Below are 18,957 nucleotides of genomic sequence, written 5' to 3' on the forward strand. Positions count from 1 at the left end.
AACACTGGGGTTGGAGTATAGAGTCTCCTAGACAGACAACACTAGGGTTGGAGTATAGAGTCTCCTAGACATACAACACTGGGGTTGGAGTATAGAGTCTCCTAGACAGACAACACTAGGGTTGGAGTATAGAGTCTCCTAGACAGACAACACTAGGGTTGGAGTATAGAGTCTCCTAGACAGACAACACTAGGGTTGGAGTATAGAGTCTCCTAGACAGACAACACTAGGGTTGGAGTATAGAGTCTCCTAGACAGACATCACTAGGGTTGGAGTATAGAGTCTCCTAGACAGACAACACTGGGGTTGGAGTATAGAGTCTCCTAGACAGACAACACTAGGGTTGGAGTATAGAGTCTCCTAGACAGACATTACACTGGGGTTGGAGTATAGAGTCTTCTAGACAGACAACACTGGGGTTGGAGTATAGAGTCTCCTAGACAGACAACACTAGGGTTGGAGTATAGAGTCTTCTAGACAGACAACACTGGGGTTGGAGTATAGAGTCTCCTAGACAGACAACACTAGGGTTGGAGTATAGAGTCTCCTAGACAGACAACACTGGGGTTGGAGTATAGAGTCTCCTAGACAGACAACACTAGGGTTGGAGTATAGAGTCTCCTAGACAGACAACACTGGGGTTGGAGTATAGAGTCTCCTAGACAGACAACACTAGGGTTGGAGTATAGAGTCTCCTAGACAGATATAACACTGGGGTTGGAGTATAGAGTCTCCTAGACAGACAACACTAGGGTTGGAGTATAGAGTCTCCTAGACAGACAACACTGGGGTTGGAGTATAGAGTCTCCTAGACAGACAACACTAGGGTTGGAGTATAGAGTCTCCTAGACAGATATAACACTGGGGTTGGAGTATAGAGTCTCCTAGACAGACAACACTAGGGTTGGAGTATAGAGTCTCCTAGACAGACAACACTGGGGTTGGAGTATAGAGTCTCCTAGACAGACAACACTAGGGTTGGAGTATAGAGTCTCCTAGACAGACAACACTAGGGTTGGAGTATAGAGTCTCCTAGACAGACATCACTAGGGTTGGAGTATAGAGTCTCCTAGACAGACAACACTGGGGTTGGAGTATAGAGTCTCCTAGACAGACAACACTAGGGTTGGAGTATAGAGTCTCCTAGACAGATATAACACTGGGGTTGGAGTATAGAGTCTCCTAGATAGACAACACTGGGGTTGGAGTATAGAGTCTCCTAGACAGACAACACTGGGGTTGGAGTATAGAGTCTCCTAGACAGACAACACTGGGGTTGGAGTATAGAGTCTCCTAGACAGACAACACTGGGGTTGGAGTATAGAGTCTCCTAGACAGACAACACTGGGGTTGGAGTATAGAGTCTCCTAGACAGACAACACTGGGGTTGGAGTATAGAGTCTCCTAGACAGACATTACACTGGGGTTGGAGTATAGAGTCTTCTAGACAGACAACACTGGGGTTGGAGTATAGAGTCTCCTAGACAGACAACACTAGGGTTGGAGTATAGAGTCTTCTAGACAGACAACACTGGGGTTGGAGTATAGAGTCTCCTAGACAGACAACACTAGGGTTGGAGTATAGAGTCTCCTAGACAGACAACACTGGGGTTGGAGTATAGAGTCTCCTAGACAGACAACACTAGGGTTGGAGTATAGAGTCTCCTAGACAGACAACACTGGGGTTGGAGTATAGAGTCTCCTAGACAGACAACACTAGGGTTGGAGTATAGAGTCTCCTAGACAGATATAACACTGGGGTTGGAGTATAGAGTCTCCTAGACAGACAACACTAGGGTTGGAGTATAGAGTCTCCTAGACAGACAACACTGGGGTTGGAGTATAGAGTCTCCTAGACAGACAACACTAGGGTTGGAGTATAGAGTCTCCTAGACAGACAACACTAGGGTTGGAGTATAGAGTCTCCTAGACAGACAACACTGGGGTTGGAGTATAGAGTCTTCTAGACAGACAACACTGGGGTTGGAGTATAGAGTCTCCTAGACAGACAACACTAGGGTTGGAGTATAGAGTCTCCTAGACAGACAACACTGGGGTTGGAGTATAGAGTCTCCTAGACAGACAACACTGGGGTTGGAGTATAGAGTCTCCTAGACAGACAACACTAGGGTTGGAGTATAGAGTCTCCTAGACAGACAACACTGGGGTTGGATTATAGAGTCTCCTAGACAGACAACACTGGGGTTGGAGTATAGAGTCTCCTAGACAGACAACACTAGGGTTGGAGTATAGAGTCTCCTAGACAGACAACACTGGGGTTGGAGTATAGAGTCTCCTAGACAGATATAACACTGGGGTTGGAGTATAGAGTCTCCTAGACAGACAACACTAGGGTTGGAGTATAGAGTCTCCTAGACAGACAACACTAGGGTTGGAGTATAGAGTCTCCTAGACAGACAACACTAGGGTTGGAGTATAGAGTCTTCTAGACAGACAACACTGGGGTTGGAGTATAGAGTCTCCTAGACAGACAACACTGGGGTTGGAGTATAGAGTCTCCTAGACAGACAACACTAGGGTAGGGAGTATAGAGTCTCCTAGACAGACAACACTAGGGTTGGAGTATAGAGTCTTCTAGACAGACAACACTGGGGTTGGAGTATAGAGTCTTCTAGACAGACAACACTGGGGTTGGAGTATAGAGTCTCCTAGACAGACAACACTAGGGTTGGAGTATAGAGTCTCCTAGACAGACAACACTAGGGTTGGAGTATAGAGTCTCCTAGACAGACAACACTGGGGTTGGAGTATAGAGTCTCCTAGACAGACAACACTAGGGTTGGAGTATAGAGTCTCCTAGACAGACAACACTGGGGTTGGAGTATAGAGTCTCCTAGACAGATATAACACTGGGGTTGGAGTATAGAGTCTCCTAGACAGACAACACTGGGGTTGGAGTATAGAGTCTCCTAGACAGATATAACACTGGGGTTGGAGTATAGAGTCTCCTAGACAGACAACACTGGGGTTGGAGTATAGAGTCTCCTAGACAGACAACACTGGGGTTGGAGTATAGAGTCTCCTAGACAGACAACACTAGGGTTGGAGTATAGAGTCTCCTAGACAGACAACACTAGGGTTGGAGTATAGAGTCTTCTAGACAGACAACACTAGGGTTGGAGTATAGAGTCTCCTAGACAGATATAACACTGGGGTTGGAGTATAGAGTCTCCTAGATAGACAACACTGGGGTTGGAGTATAGAGTCTCCTAGAAAGACAACACTGGGGTTGGAGTATAGAGTCTCCTAGACAGACAACACTGGGGTTGGAGTATAGAGTCTCCTAGACAGACATTACACTAGGGTTGGAGTATAGAGTCTCCTAGACAGACAACACTGGGATTGGAGTATAGAGTCTCCTAGACAGACATTACACTAGGGTTGGAGTATAGAGTCTCCTAGACAGACAACACTGGGATTGGAGTATAGAGTCTCCTAGACAGACAACACTAGGGTTGGAGTATAGAGTCTCCTAGACAGACAACACTAGGGTTGGAGTATAGAGTCTCCTAGACAGACAACACTGGGGTTGGAGTATAGAGTCTCCTAGACAGACAACACTGGGGTTGGAGTATAGAGTCTCCTAGACAGACAACACTAGGGTTGGAGTATAGAGTCTCCTAGACAGACAACACTGGGGTTGGAGTATAGAGTCTCCTAGACAGACAACACTAGCGTTGGAGTATAGAGTCTCCTAGACAGACAACACTAGGGTTGGAGTATAGAGTCTCCTAGACAGACAACACTAGGGTTGGAGTATAGAGTCTCCTAGACAGACATCACTAGGGTTGGAGTATAGAGTCTCCTAGACAGACAACACTGGGGTTGGAGTATAGAGTCTCCTAGACAGACAACACTAGGGTTGGAGTATAGAGTCTCCTAGACAGATATAACACTGGGGTTGGAGTATAGAGTCTCCTAGATAGACAACACTGGGGTTGGAGTATAGAGTCTCCTAGACAGACAACACTGGGGTTGGAGTATAGAGTCTCCTAGACAGACATTACACTGGGGTTGGAGTATAGAGTCTTCTAGACAGACAACACTGGGGTTGGAGTATGGAGTCTCCTAGACAGACAACACTAGGGTTGGAGTATAGAGTCTTCTAGACAGACAACACTGGGGTTGGAGTATAGAGTCTTCTAGACAGACAACACTGGGGTTGGAGAATAGAGTCTCCTAGACAGACAACACTAGGGTTGGAGTATAGAGTCTCCTAGACAGACAACACTAGGGTTGGAGTATAGAGTCTCCTAGACAGACAACACTGGGGTTGGAGTATAGAGTCTCCTAGACAGACAACACTGGGGTTGGAGTATAGAGTCTCCTAGACAGACAACACTAGGGTTGGAGTATAGAGTCTCCTAGACATACAACACTGGGGTTGGAGTATAGAGTCTCCTAGACAGACAACACTAGGGTTGGAGTATAGAGTCTCCTAGACAGACAACACTAGGGTTGGAGTATAGAGTCTCCTAGACAGACAACACTAGGGTTGGAGTATAGAGTCTCCTAGACAGACAACACTAGGGTTGGAGTATAGAGTCTCCTAGACAGACATCACTAGGGTTGGAGTATAGAGTCTCCTAGACAGACAACACTGGGGTTGGAGTATAGAGTCTCCTAGACAGACAACACTAGGGTTGGAGTATAGAGTCTCCTAGACAGACATTACACTGGGGTTGGAGTATAGAGTCTTCTAGACAGACAACACTGGGGTTGGAGTATAGAGTCTCCTAGACAGACAACACTAGGGTTGGAGTATAGAGTCTTCTAGACAGACAACACTGGGGTTGGAGTATAGAGTCTCCTAGACAGACAACACTAGGGTTGGAGTATAGAGTCTCCTAGACAGACAACACTGGGGTTGGAGTATAGAGTCTCCTAGACAGACAACACTAGGGTTGGAGTATAGAGTCTCCTAGACAGACAACACTGGGGTTGGAGTATAGAGTCTCCTAGACAGACAACACTAGGGTTGGAGTATAGAGTCTCCTAGACAGATATAACACTGGGGTTGGAGTATAGAGTCTCCTAGACAGACAACACTAGGGTTGGAGTATAGAGTCTCCTAGACAGACAACACTGGGGTTGGAGTATAGAGTCTCCTAGACAGACAACACTAGGGTTGGAGTATAGAGTCTCCTAGACAGATATAACACTGGGGTTGGAGTATAGAGTCTCCTAGACAGACAACACTAGGGTTGGAGTATAGAGTCTCCTAGACAGACAACACTGGGGTTGGAGTATAGAGTCTCCTAGACAGACAACACTAGGGTTGGAGTATAGAGTCTCCTAGACAGACAACACTAGGGTTGGAGTATAGAGTCTCCTAGACAGACATCACTAGGGTTGGAGTATAGAGTCTCCTAGACAGATATAACACTGGGGTTGGAGTATAGAGTCTCCTAGATAGACAACACTGGGGTTGGAGTATAGAGTCTCCTAGACAGACAACACTGGGGTTGGAGTATAGAGTCTCCTAGACAGACAACACTGGGGTTGGAGTATAGAGTCTCCTAGACAGACAACACTGGGGTTGGAGTATAGAGTCTCCTAGACAGACAACACTGGGGTTGGAGTATAGAGTCTCCTAGACAGACAACACTGGGGTTGGAGTATAGAGTCTCCTAGACAGACATTACACTGGGGTTGGAGTATAGAGTCTTCTAGACAGACAACACTGGGGTTGGAGTATAGAGTCTCCTAGACAGACAACACTAGGGTTGGAGTATAGAGTCTTCTAGACAGACAACACTGGGGTTGGAGTATAGAGTCTCCTAGACAGACAACACTAGGGTTGGAGTATAGAGTCTCCTAGACAGACAACACTGGGGTTGGAGTATAGAGTCTCCTAGACAGACAACACTAGGGTTGGAGTATAGAGTCTCCTAGACAGACAACACTGGGGTTGGAGTATAGAGTCTCCTAGACAGACAACACTAGGGTTGGAGTATAGAGTCTCCTAGACAGATATAACACTGGGGTTGGAGTATAGAGTCTCCTAGACAGACAACACTAGGGTTGGAGTATAGAGTCTCCTAGACAGACAACACTGGGGTTGGAGTATAGAGTCTCCTAGACAGACAACACTAGGGTTGGAGTATAGAGTCTCCTAGACAGACAACACTAGGGTTGGAGTATAGAGTCTCCTAGACAGACAACACTGGGGTTGGAGTATAGAGTCTTCTAGACAGACAACACTGGGGTTGGAGTATAGAGTCTCCTAGACAGACAACACTAGGGTTGGAGTATAGAGTCTCCTAGACAGACAACACTGGGGTTGGAGTATAGAGTCTCCTAGACAGACAACACTGGGGTTGGAGTATAGAGTCTCCTAGACAGACAACACTAGGGTTGGAGTATAGAGTCTCCTAGACAGACAACACTGGGGTTGGATTATAGAGTCTCCTAGACAGACAACACTGGGGTTGGAGTATAGAGTCTCCTAGACAGACAACACTAGGGTTGGAGTATAGAGTCTCCTAGACAGACAACACTGGGGTTGGAGTATAGAGTCTCCTAGACAGATATAACACTGGGGTTGGAGTATAGAGTCTCCTAGACAGACAACACTAGGGTTGGAGTATAGAGTCTCCTAGACAGACAACACTAGGGTTGGAGTATAGAGTCTCCTAGACAGACAACACTAGGGTTGGAGTATAGAGTCTTCTAGACAGACAACACTGGGGTTGGAGTATAGAGTCTCCTAGACAGACAACACTGGGGTTGGAGTATAGAGTCTCCTAGACAGACAACACTAGGGTAGGGAGTATAGAGTCTCCTAGACAGACAACACTAGGGTTGGAGTATAGAGTCTTCTAGACAGACAACACTGGGGTTGGAGTATAGAGTCTTCTAGACAGACAACACTGGGGTTGGAGTATAGAGTCTCCTAGACAGACAACACTAGGGTTGGAGTATAGAGTCTCCTAGACAGACAACACTAGGGTTGGAGTATAGAGTCTCCTAGACAGACAACACTGGGGTTGGAGTATAGAGTCTCCTAGACAGACAACACTAGGGTTGGAGTATAGAGTCTCCTAGACAGACAACACTGGGGTTGGAGTATAGAGTCTCCTAGACAGATATAACACTGGGGTTGGAGTATAGAGTCTCCTAGACAGACAACACTGGGGTTGGAGTATAGAGTCTCCTAGACAGATATAACACTGGGGTTGGAGTATAGAGTCTCCTAGACAGACAACACTGGGGTTGGAGTATAGAGTCTCCTAGACAGACAACACTGGGGTTGGAGTATAGAGTCTCCTAGACAGACAACACTAGGGTTGGAGTATAGAGTCTCCTAGACAGACAACACTGGGGTTGGAGTATAGAGTCTCCTAGACAGACAACACTAGGGTTGGAGTATAGAGTCTCCTAGACAGACAACACTGGGGTTGGAGTATAGAGTCTCCTAGACAGACAACACTAGGGTTGGAGTATAGAGTCTTCTAGACAGACAACACTAGGGTTGGAGTATAGAGTCTCCTAGACAGATATAACACTGGGGTTGGAGTATAGAGTCTCCTAGACAGACAACACTAGGGTTGGAGTATAGAGTCTCCTAGACAGACAACACTAGGGTTGGAGTATAGAGTCTCCTAGACAGACAACACTGGGGTTGGAGTATAGAGTCTCCTAGACAGACAACACTAGGGTTGGAGTATAGAGTCTCCTAGACAGATATAACACTGGGGTTGGAGTATAGAGTCTCCTAGATAGACAACACTGGGGTTGGAGTATAGAGTCTCCTAGACAGACAACACTGGGGTTGGAGTATAGAGTCTCCTAGACAGACAACACTGGGGTTGGAGTATAGAGTCTCCTAGACAGACAACACTGGGGTTGGAGTATAGAGTCTCCTAGACAGACATTACACTGGGGTTGGAGTATAGAGTCTTCTAGACAGACAACACTGGGGTTGGAGTATAGAGTCTCCTAGACAGACAACACTAGGGTTGGAGTATAGAGTCTTCTAGACAGACAACACTGGGGTTGGAGTATAGAGTCTTCTAGACAGACAACACTGGGGTTGGAGTATAGAGTCTCCTAGACAGACAACACTAGGGTTGGAGTATAGAGTCTCCTAGACAGACAACACTAGGGTTGGAGTATAGAGTCTCCTAGACAGAAAACACTGGGGTTGGAGTATAGAGTCTCCTAGACAGACAACACTGGGGTTGGAGTATAGAGTCTCCTAGACAGACAACACTAGGGTTGGAGTATAGAGTCTCCTAGACAGACAACACTGGGGTTGGAGTATAGAGTCTCCTAGACAGACAACACTAGGGTTGGAGTATAGAGTCTCCTAGACAGACAACACTAGGGTTGGAGTATAGAGTCTCCTAGACAGACAACACTAGGGTTGGAGTATAGAGTCTCCTAGACAGACAACACTAGGGTTGGAGTATAGAGTCTCCTAGACAGACAACACTAGGGTTGGAGTATAGAGTCTCCTAGACAGACATCACTAGGGTTGGAGTATAGAGTCTCCTAGACAGACAACACTGGGGTTGGAGTATAGAGTCTCCTAGACAGACAACACTAGGGTTGGAGTATAGAGTCTCCTAGACAGACAACACTGGGGTTGGAGTATAGAGTCTCCTAGACAGACAACACTAGGGTTGGAGTATAGAGTCTCCTAGACAGACAACACTAGGGTTGGAGTATAGAGTCTCCTAGACAGACATCACTAGGGTTGGAGTATAGAGTCTCCTAGACAGACAACACTGGGGTTGGAGTATAGAGTCTCCTAGACAGACAACACTAGGGTTGGAGTATAGAGTCTCCTAGACAGATATAACACTGGGGTTGGAGTATAGAGTCTCCTAGATAGACAACACTGGGGTTGGAGTATAGAGTCTCCTAGACAGACAACACTGGGGTTGGAGTATAGAGTCTCCTAGACAGACAACACTGGGGTTGGAGTATAGAGTCTCCTAGACAGACAACACTGGGGTTGGAGTATAGAGTCTCCTAGACAGACAACACTAGGGTTGGAGTATAGAGTCTCCTAGACAGACAACACTGGGGTTGGAGTATAGAGTCTCCTAGACAGACAACACTAGGGTTGGAGTATAGAGTCTCCTAGACAGATATAACACTGGGGTTGGAGTATAGAGTCTCCTAGACAGACAACACTAGGGTTGGAGTATAGAGTCTCCTAGACAGACAACACTGGGGTTGGAGTATAGAGTCTCCTAGACAGACAACACTAGGGTTGGAGTATAGAGTCTCCTAGACAGACAACACTAGGGTTGGAGTATAGAGTCTCCTAGACAGACAACACTGGGGTTGGAGTATAGAGTCTTCTAGACAGACAACACTGGGGTTGGAGTATAGAGTCTCCTAGACAGACAACACTAGGGTTGGAGTATAGAGTCTCCTAGACAGACAACACTGGGGTTGGAGTATAGAGTCTCCTAGACAGACAACACTGGGGTTGGAGTATAGAGTCTCCTAGACAGACAACACTAGGGTTGGAGTATAGAGTCTCCTAGACAGACAACACTGGGGTTGGATTATAGAGTCTCCTAGACAGACAACACTGGGGTTGGAGTATAGAGTCTCCTAGACAGACAACACTAGGGTTGGAGTATAGAGTCTCCTAGACAGACAACACTGGGGTTGGAGTATAGAGTCTCCTAGACAGATATAACACTGGGGTTGGAGTATAGAGTCTCCTAGACAGACAACACTAGGGTTGGAGTATAGAGTCTCCTAGACAGACAACACTAGGGTTGGAGTATAGAGTCTCCTAGACAGACAACACTAGGGTTGGAGTATAGAGTCTTCTAGACAGACAACACTGGGGTTGGAGTATAGAGTCTCCTAGACAGACAACACTGGGGTTGGAGTATAGAGTCTCCTAGACAGACAACACTAGGGTTGGAGTATAGAGTCTCCTAGACAGACAACACTAGGGTTGGAGTATAGAGTCTTCTAGACAGACAACACTGGGGTTGGAGTATAGAGTCTTCTAGACAGACAACACTGGGGTTGGAGTATAGAGTCTCCTAGACAGACAACACTAGGGTTGGAGTATAGAGTCTCCTAGACAGACAACACTAGGGTTGGAGTATAGAGTCTCCTAGACAGACAACACTGGGGTTGGAGTATAGAGTCTCCTAGACAGACAACACTAGGGTTGGAGTATAGAGTCTCCTAGACAGACAACACTGGGGTTGGAGTATAGAGTCTCCTAGACAGATATAACACTGGGGTTGGAGTATAGAGTCTCCTAGACAGACAACACTGGGGTTGGAGTATAGAGTCTCCTAGACAGATATAACACTGGGGTTGGAGTATAGAGTCTCCTAGACAGACAACACTGGGGTTGGAGTATAGAGTCTCCTAGACAGACAACACTGGGGTTGGAGTATAGAGTCTCCTAGACAGACAACACTAGGGTTGGAGTATAGAGTCTCCTAGACAGACAACACTGGGGTTGGAGTATAGAGTCTCCTAGACAGACAACACTAGGGTTGGAGTATAGAGTCTCCTAGACAGACAACACTGGGGTTGGAGTATAGAGTCTCCTAGACAGACAACACTAGGGTTGGAGTATAGAGTCTTCTAGACAGACAACACTAGGGTTGGAGTATAGAGTCTCCTAGACAGATATAACACTGGGGTTGGAGTATAGAGTCTCCTAGACAGACAACACTAGGGTTGGAGTATAGAGTCTCCTAGACAGACAACACTAGGGTTGGAGTATAGAGTCTCCTAGACAGACAACACTGGGGTTGGAGTATAGAGTCTCCTAGACAGACAACACTAGGGTTGGAGTATAGAGTCTCCTAGACAGATATAACACTGGGGTTGGAGTATAGAGTCTCCTAGATAGACAACACTGGGGTTGGAGTATAGAGTCTCCTAGACAGACAACACTGGGGTTGGAGTATAGAGTCTCCTAGACAGACAACACTGGGGTTGGAGTATAGAGTCTCCTAGACAGACAACACTGGGGTTGGAGTATAGAGTCTCCTAGACAGACATTACACTGGGGTTGGAGTATAGAGTCTTCTAGACAGACAACACTGGGGTTGGAGTATAGAGTCTCCTAGACAGACAACACTAGGGTTGGAGTATAGAGTCTTCTAGACAGACAACACTGGGGTTGGAGTATAGAGTCTTCTAGACAGACAACACTGGGGTTGGAGTATAGAGTCTCCTAGACAGACAACACTGGGGTTGGAGTATAGAGTCTCCTAGACAGACAACACTGGGGTTGGAGTATAGAGTCTCCTAGACAGACAACACTAGGGTTGGAGTATAGAGTCTCCTAGACAGACAACACTGGGGTTGGAGTATAGAGTCTCCTAGACAGACAACACTAGGGTTGGAGTATAGAGTCTCCTAGACAGACAACACTAGGGTTGGAGTATAGAGTCTCCTAGACAGACAACACTAGGGTTGGAGTATAGAGTCTCCTAGACAGACAACACTAGGGTTGGAGTATAGAGTCTCCTAGACAGACAACACTAGGGTTGGAGTATAGAGTCTCCTAGACAGACATCACTAGGGTTGGAGTATAGAGTCTCCTAGACAGACAACACTGGGGTTGGAGTATAGAGTCTCCTAGACAGACAACACTAGGGTTGGAGTATAGAGTCTCCTAGACAGATATAACACTGGGGTTGGAGTATAGAGTCTCCTAGATAGACAACACTGGGGTTGGAGTATAGAGTCTCCTAGACAGACAACACTGGGGTTGGAGTATAGAGTCTCCTAGACAGACAACACTGGGGTTGGAGTATAGAGTCTCCTAGACAGACAACACTGGGGTTGGAGTATAGAGTCTCCTAGACAGACAACACTGGGGTTGGAGTATAGAGTCTCCTAGACAGACATTACACTGGGGTTGGAGTATAGAGTCTTCTAGACAGACAACACTGGGGTTGGAGTATAGAGTCTCCTAGACAGACAACACTAGGGTTGGAGTATAGAGTCTCCTAGACAGACAACACTGGGGTTGGAGTATAGAGTCTCCTAGACAGACAACACTAGGGTTGGAGTATAGAGTCTCCTAGACAGACAACACTGGGGTTGGAGTATAGAGTCTCCTAGACAGACAACACTAGGGTTGGAGTATAGAGTCTCCTAGACAGACAACACTGGGGTTGGAGTATAGAGTCTCCTAGACAGATATAACACTGGGGTTGGAGTATAGAGTCTCCTAGACAGACAACACTGGGGTTGGAGTATAGAGTCTCCTAGACAGATATAACACTGGGGTTGGAGTATAGAGTCTCCTAGACAGACAACACTAGGGTTGGAGTATAGAGTCTCCTAGACAGACAACACTGGGGTTGGAGTATAGAGTCTCCTAGACAGACAACACTAGGGTTGGAGTATAGAGTCTCCTAGACAGACAACACTAGGGTTGGAGTATAGAGTCTCCTAGACAGACAACACTGGGGTTGGAGTATAGAGTCTTCTAGACAGACAACACTGGGGTTGGAGTATAGAGTCTCCTAGACAGACAACACTAGGGTTGGAGTATAGAGTCTCCTAGACAGACAACACTGGGGTTGGAGTATAGAGTCTCCTAGACAGACAACACTGGGGTTGGAGTATAGAGTCTCCTAGACAGATATAACACTGGGGTTGGAGTATAGAGTCTCCTAGACAGACAACACTGGGGTTGGAGTATAGAGTCTCCTAGACAGACAACACTGGGGTTGGAGTATAGAGTCTCCTAGACAGACAACACTAGGGTTGGAGTATAGAGTCTCCTAGACAGACAACACTGGGGTTGGAGTATAGAGTCTCCTAGACAGACAACACTGGGGTTGGAGTATAGAGTCTCCTAGACAGACAACACTAGGGTTGGAGTATAGAGTCTCCTAGACAGACAACACTGGGGTTGGAGTATAGAGTCTCCTAGACAGACAACACTGGGGTTGGAGTATAGAGTCTCCTAGACAGACAACACTAGGGTTGGAGTATAGAGTCTCCTAGACAGACAACACTGGGGTTGGAGTATAGAGTCTCCTAGACAGATATAACACTGGGGTTGGAGTATAGAGTCTCCTAGACAGACAACACTAGGGTTGGAGTATAGAGTCTCCTAGACAGACAACACTGGGGTTGGAGTATAGAGTCTCCTAGACAGATATAACACTGGGGTTGGAGTATAGAGTCTCCTAGACAGACAACACTGGGGTTGGAGTATAGAGTCTCCTAGACAGATATAACACTGGGGTTGGAGTATAGAGTCTCCTAGACAGACAACACTAGGGTTGGAGTATAGAGTCTCCTAGACAGACAACACTGGGGTTGGAGTATAGAGTCTCCTAGACAGACAACACTAGGGTTGGAGTATAGAGTCTCCTAGACAGACAACACTGGGGTTGGAGTATAGAGTCTTCTAGACAGACAACACTGGGGTTGGAGTATAGAGTCTCCTAGACAGACAACACTAGGGTTGGAGTATAGAGTCTCCTAGACAGACAACACTGGGGTTGGAGTATAGAGTCTCCTAGACAGACAACACTGGGGTTGGAGTATAGAGTCTCCTAGACAGATATAACACTGGGGTTGGAGTATAGAGTCTCCTAGACAGACAACACTGGGGTTGGAGTATAGAGTCTCCTAGACAGACAACACTGGGGTTGGAGTATAGAGTCTCCTAGACAGACAACACTAGGGTTGGAGTATAGAGTCTCCTAGACAGACAACACTGGGGTTGGAGTATAGAGTCTCCTAGACAGACAACACTGGGGTTGGAGTATAGAGTCTCCTAGACAGACAACACTAGGGTTGGAGTATAGAGTCTCCTAGACAGACAACACTGGGGTTGGAGTATAGAGTCTCCTAGACAGACAACACTGGGGTTGGAGTATAGAGTCTCCTAGACAGACAACACTAGGGTTGGAGTATAGAGTCTCCTAGACAGACAACACTGGGGTTGGAGTATAGAGTCTCCTAGACAGATATAACACTGGGGTTGGAGTATAGAGTCTCCTAGACAGACAACACTAGGGTTGGAGTATAGAGTCTCCTAGACAGACAACACTGGGGTTGGAGTATAGAGTCTCCTAGACAGACAACACTAGGGTTGGAGTATAGAGTCTCCTAGACAGACAACACTGGGGTTGGAGTATAGAGTCTTCTAGACAGACAACACTGGGGTTGGAGTATAGAGTCTCCTAGACAGACAACACTAGGGTTGGAGTATAGAGTCTCCTAGACAGACAACACTGGGGTTGGAGTATAGAGTCTCCTAGACAGACAACACTGGGGTTGGAGTATAGAGTCTCCTAGACAGACAACACTGGGGTTGGAGTATAGAGTCTCCTAGACAGACAACACTGGGGTTGGAGTATAGAGTCTCCTAGACAGACAACACTGGGGTTGGAGTATAGAGTCTCCTAGACAGACAACACTGGGGTTGGAGTATAGAGTCTCCTAGACAGACAACACTAGGGTTGGAGTATAGAGTCTCCTAGACAGACAACACTAGGGTTGGAGTATAGAGTCTCCTAGACAGACAACACTGGGGTTGGAGTATAGAGTCTCCTAGACAGACAACACTGGGGTTGGAGTATAGAGTCTCCTAGACAGACAACACTGGGGTTGGAGTATAGAGTCTCCTAGACAGACAACACTGGGGTTGGAGTATAGAGTCTCCTAGACAGACATTACACTGGGGTTGGAGTATAGAGTCTCCTAGACAGACATTACACTGGGGTTGGAGTATAGAGTCTCCTAGACAGACAACACTGGGGTTGGAGTATAGAGTCTCCTAGACAGACAACACTAGGGTTGGAGTATAGAGTCTCCTAGACAGACAACACTGGGGTTGGAGTATAGAGTCTCCTAGACAGACAACACTGGGGTTGGAGTATAGAGTCTCCTAGACAGACAACACTGGGGTTGGAGTATAGAGTCTCCTAGACAGACAACACTGGGGTTGGAGTATAGAGTCTCCTAGACAGACAACACTAGGGTTGGAGTATAGAGTCTCCTAGACAGACAACACTGGGGTTGGAGTATAGAGTCTCCTAGACAGACAACACTGGGGTTGGAGTATAGAGTCTCCTAGACAGACAACACTGGGGTTGGAGTATAGAGTCTCCTAGACAGACAACACTGGGGTTGGAGTATAGAGTCTCCTAGACAGACAACACTGGGGTTGGAGTATAGAGTCTCCTAGACAGACAACACTAGGGTTGGAGTATAGAGTCTCCTAGACAGACAACACTGGGGTTGGAGTATAGAGTCTCCTAGACAGACAACACTGGGGTTGGAGTATAGAGTCTCCTAGACAGACAACACTGGGGTTGGAGTATAGAGTCTCCTAGACAGACATTACACTGGGGTTGGAGTATAGAGTCTCCTAGACAGACAACACTGGGGTTGGAGTATAGAGTCTCCTAGACAGACAACACTAGGGTTGGAGTATAGAGTCTCCTAGACAGACAACACTGGGGTTGGAGTATAGAGTCTCCTAGACAGACAACACTGGGGTTGGAGTATAGAGTCTCCTAGACAGACAACACTGGGGTTGGAGTATAGAGTCTCCTAGACAGACAACACTAGGGTTGGAGTATAGAGTCTCCTAGACAGACAACACTGGGGTTGGAGTATAGAGTCTCCTAGACAGACAACACTGGGGTTGGAGTATAGAGTCTCCTAGACAGACAACACTGGGGTTGGAGTATAGAGTCTCCTAGACAGACATTACACTGGGGTTGGAGTATAGAGTCTCCTAGACAGACAACACTGGGGTTGGAGTATAGAGTCTCCTAGACAGATATAACACTGGGGTTGGAGTATAGCGTCTCCTAGACAGATATAACACTGGGGTTGGAGTATAGAGTCTCCTAGACAGACAACACTGGGGTTGGAGTATAGAGTCTCCTAGACAGACAACACTGGGGTTGGAGTATAGAGTCTCCTAGACAGACAACACTCGGGTTGGAGTATAGAGTCTCCTAGACAGACAACACTGGGGTTGGAGTATAGAGTCTCCTAGACAGATATAACACTGGGGTTGGAGTATAGAGTCTCCTAGACAGACAACACTGGGGTTGGAGTATAGAGTCTCCTAGACAGACAACACTGGGGTTGGAGTATAGAGTCTCCTAGACAGACAACACTGGGGTTGGAGTATAGAGTCTCCTAGACAGACAACACTAGGGTTGGAGTATAGAGTCTCCTAGACAGACAACACTGGGGTTGGAGTATAGAGTCTCCTAGACAGACAACACTGGGGTTGGAGTATAGAGTCTCCTAGACAGACAACACTGGGGTTGGAGTATAGAGTCTCCTAGACAGACATTACACTGGGGTTGGAGTATAGAGTCTCCTAGACAGACAACACTGGGGTTGGAGTATAGAGTCTCCTAGACAGACAACACTAGGGTTGGAGTATAGAGTCTCCTAGACAGACAACACTGGGGTTGGAGTATAGAGTCTCCTAGACAGACAACACTGGGGTTGGAGTATAGAGTCTCCTAGACAGACAACACTAGGGTTGGAGTATAGAGTCTCCTAGACAGACAACACTGGGGTTGGAGTATAGAGTCTCCTAGACAGACAACACTGGGGTTGGAGTATAGAGTCTCCTAGACAGACAACACTGGGGTTGGAGTATAGAGTCTCCTAGACAGACATTACACTGGGGTTGGAGTATAGAGTCTCCTAGACAGACAACACTGGGGTTGGAGTATAGAGTCTCCTAGACAGATATAACACTGGGGTTGGAGTATAGCGTCTCCTAGACAGATATAACACTGGGGTTGGAGTATAGAGTCTCGTAGACAGACAACACTGGGGTTGGAGTATAGAGTCTCCTAGACAGACAACACTGGGGTTGGAGTATAGAGTCTCCTAGACAGACAACACTCGGGTTGGAGTATTGAGTCTCCTAGACAGACAACACTGGGGTTGGAGTATAGAGTCTCCTAGACAGATATAACACTGGGGTTGGAGTATAGAGTCTCCTAGACAGACAACACTGGGGTTGGAGTATAGAGTCTCCTAGACAGACAACACTGGGGTTGGAGTATAGAGTCTCCTAGACAGACAACACTGGGGTTGGAGTATAGAGTCTCCTAGACAGACAACACTAGGGTTGGAGTATAGAGTCTCCTAGACAGATATAACACTGGGGTTGGAGTATAGAGTCTCCTAGATAGACATTACACTGGGGTTGGAGTATAGAGTCTCCTAGACAGACAACACTGGGGTTGGAGTATAGAGTCTCCTAGACAGATATAACACTGGGGTTGGAGTATAGAGTCTCCTAGACAGACAACACTGGGGTTGGAGTATAGAGTCTCCTAGACAGACAACACTGAGGTTGGAGTCTTGGATCTCCTAGACAGACAACACTGGGGTTGGAGTATAGAGTCTCCTAGACAGACATTACACTGGGGTTGGAGTATAGAGTCTCCTAGACAGACAACACTGGGGTTGGAGTATAGAGTCTCCTAGACAGACAACACTGGGGTTGGAGTATAGAGTCTCCTAGACAGACAACACTGGGGTTGGAGTATAGAGTCTCCTAGACAGACAACACTGGGGTTGGAGTATAGAGTCTCCTAGACAGACAACACTGGGGTTGGAGTATAGAGTCTCCTAGACAGACAACACTGGGGTTGGAGTATAGAGTCTCCTAGACAGACATTACAATGGGGTTGGAGTATAGAGTCTCCTAGACAGACATTACACTGGGGTTGGAGTATAGAGTCTCCTAGACAGACAACACTGGGGTTGGAGTATAGAGTCTCCTAGACAGACAACACTAGGGTTGGAGTATAGAGTCTCCTAGACAGACAACACTGGGGTTGGAGTATAGAGTCTCCTAGACAGACAACACTGGGGTTGGAGTATAGAGTCTCCTAGACAGACATTACACTGGGGTTGGGGTATAGAGTCTCCTAGACAGACAACACTGGGGTTGGAGTATAGAGTCTCTTAGACAGACAACACTGGGGTTGGAGTATAGAGTCTCCTAGACAGACAACACTGGGGTTGGAGTATAGAGTCTCCTAGACAGACAACACTGGGGTTGGAGTATAGAGTCTCCTAGACAGACAACACTAGGGTTGGAGTATAGAGTCTCCTAGACAGACAACACTGGGGTTGGAGTATAGAGTCTCCTAGACAGACAACACTGGGGTTGGAGTATAGAGTCTCCTAGACAGACAACACTGGGGTTGGAGTATAGAGTCTCCTAGACAGACATTACACTGGGGTTGGAGTATAGAGTCTCCTAGACAGACAACACTGGGGTTGGAGTATAGAGTCTCCTAGACAGACAACACTAGGGTTGGAGTATAGAGTCTCCTAGACAGACAACACTGGGGTTGGAGTATAGAGTCTCCTAGACAGACAACACTGGGGTTGGAGTATAGAGTCTCCTAGACAGACAACACTGGGGTTGGAGTATAGAGTCTCCTAGACAGACAACACTAGGGTTGGAGTATAGAGTCTCCTAGACAGACAACACTGGGGTTGGAGTATAGAGTCTCCTAGACAGACAACACTGGGGTTGGAGTATAGAGTCTCCTAGACAGACAACACTGGGGTTGGAGTATAGAGTCTCCTAGACAGACATTACACTGGGGTTGGAGTATAGAGTCTCCTAGACAGACATTACACTGGGGTTGGAGTATAGAGTCTCCTAGACAGATATAACACTGGGGTTGGAGTATAGCGTCTCCTAGACAGATATAACACTGGGGTTGGAGTATAGAGTCTTCTAGACAGACATTACACTGGGGTTGGAGTATAGAGTCTCCTAGACAGATATAACACTGGGGTTGGAGTATAGAGTCTCCTAGACAGACAACACTGGGGTTGGAGTATAGAGTCTCCTAGACAGACAACACTGGGGTTGGAGTATAGAGTCTCCTAGACAGACAACACTTGGGTTGGAGTATAGAGTCTCCTAGACAGACAACACTGGGGTTGGAGTAT

This window comes from Oncorhynchus mykiss, chromosome 12, assembly GCF_013265735.2.
Source record: "Oncorhynchus mykiss isolate Arlee chromosome 12, USDA_OmykA_1.1, whole genome shotgun sequence".
Taxonomy (NCBI): Eukaryota; Metazoa; Chordata; class Actinopteri; order Salmoniformes; family Salmonidae; genus Oncorhynchus; species Oncorhynchus mykiss.